The sequence below is a fragment of the Pteropus alecto genome, unplaced genomic scaffold (genome assembly GCF_000325575.1).
Source record: "Pteropus alecto unplaced genomic scaffold, ASM32557v1 scaffold39, whole genome shotgun sequence".
NCBI lineage: Eukaryota > Metazoa > Chordata > Mammalia > Chiroptera > Pteropodidae > Pteropus > Pteropus alecto.
This window is the reverse complement of record NW_006443568.1, coordinates 9,622,024-9,623,979: the sequence shown is the minus strand read 5'-3', so window position 1 is coordinate 9,623,979 and position 1,956 is coordinate 9,622,024.

The following is a 1,956-nucleotide window of genomic DNA, read 5'->3' as shown; positions in this document are numbered from 1 at the left end:
GCAGCCGCCCGGCGCAGGTACCGCCCCTAGCTCCGCCCCTTTCCGCAAGCCCCGCCCGACGCTTTCACGACGTCCGCAAACGGGTCCTGTAGGCCTGCAGCTCCCTTCTTCGTACGAAGGTCTTCACATTTTTCTGATAGCATACAAGCGATGTATTCCGAAAGTTATGTTGTGTGAACGCGTTCACGACTCTAAACAAGAAACGTGCGTTTTCTTTTTGCTGAATTAGTTGGACTTTCTTACTTAAATGTAATAATTACCCTGGGCTAAGGGTTTTCCTTGTCTAAATGCTGAATCCTCACAGTAACCCAAAAGGAAGGGTGGAGTCAAGGCTCCAAAACTGGGGTCCTTAACACTACCCTGAATGGTTAACACACCCTCTTGTTTATGAATTACTTTTGTGGTTCAAAAAAAGACAATCTAAACTTCTATGAAAGCACAGGGGAGAGGATTTAGAAAATGTTAAAATGAAATCTAAAAATTTGGAGTCGAGCTAGCTTTCAGCCTTGCCTGTCTTCGTGAGTTGCTGTGTGACCTTGGGTTTTAAAGAGGATCAAGTGAGGTAATGTTTGTGAAAGTACTTTGTAAATTCTGAAAGCTTCTCAGAAATGCAAAAATGATGGCATCCCACCTGTCCTTCCATCCCTAACCACAATCTCCATAGATGTTATATATATATCACACACACACACACACACACATATATATATATATGTTATGCATTTGGAGGCTTATCTGTACTTCCTAATTTTCCTTCACTGTATATCTATTGCTCGTGTACTCTGAAAAAAAGCCATAAAAGTTAACATATAACAATACTATAAAAAGTTAACATACAACCCTCTTTGATTGAAGGAAAGACCCAAAAATGAAATTTTTGTCAAATTATAAAATGGGATTAAGTATATTCTTAAAACACTTTTAATTTCTAAAATTTATTTAGTAATAAAACTGCACCCATTTCTCTGCCAAAAACAAAAATTCACACATATAGTTTATAAGGCCCCAGTGTCACCTCAGACAAAGATAAAACAGGAACTACCCCCTCCTTCCTGTGCCCACCTCCAGGTGCCCCAGCTTCTCCTCACCTCCCACAAAAAACAACAAAAAAAAACACCGCATACACTGTGAGCAGGCCCATGGGTCTCCCTGGGACAGGAGACAAAACACAAAGAGGCAGCTGTTTTCATAGTCACTTTATTGCATCCTGGACATATTATAATGAATCCAGACCACCCCTAGCTCCAGCCCCAATGAACTTCCATACCCCTTGGCCAGGTTTTTCACTCTGCCTGGAATGCCTTTCCTCTTCTCCATCTGCAAACTCCTATTCACCTTTCTCAACCCAAGACCCTGAGGGTCCAGGAAGCACTGATTATTCTCTCATCAGTACTTCCCCTGACAGTTCATTATGATATTAAAGCCTTTGATACTGCATTGATCCACAGGTCTAGGTCGGTGGCCTGCCTCTGAGCAGAGGCCCAGGAAACACTGAAGGGGTACCTGATACGTGAACAAGGGAACCAGGAGAGAGACTGGGAACAGGATGTATGGACATAGGGGCCAGAGTCAGAAGGGTTGGGCTCACTGTCTGGGATGGTGACTGAAGAGGTATGAGGCACTATCTAGGATCCATTTGCACCTGACACAGTCTTTACCTTTGGGGGCTTCTCTGGAGCTCTAGAACTGCAGGCTGGGGTTCAAACAATGGTAAGATCCTACACACATTTTGGCCCTGTCACTCCCCTATCCACCAATGAAATCTGGGTAAAGAAGCATTGCTGAGGCCTCCTCTGCCTCTCAGCTCAAATCCGACACTGGCCTAAATTCCACCTTCACCCCTTCCCAGATAATCTGGAAGCCCCAAACCAAGGTCTTGGCCCCAGTTAATCTCATCAGCCTCACCCCTAATGAGAATCAAGTTGAGGAGGCAAACTAGGGTGGGCCACATCTTTA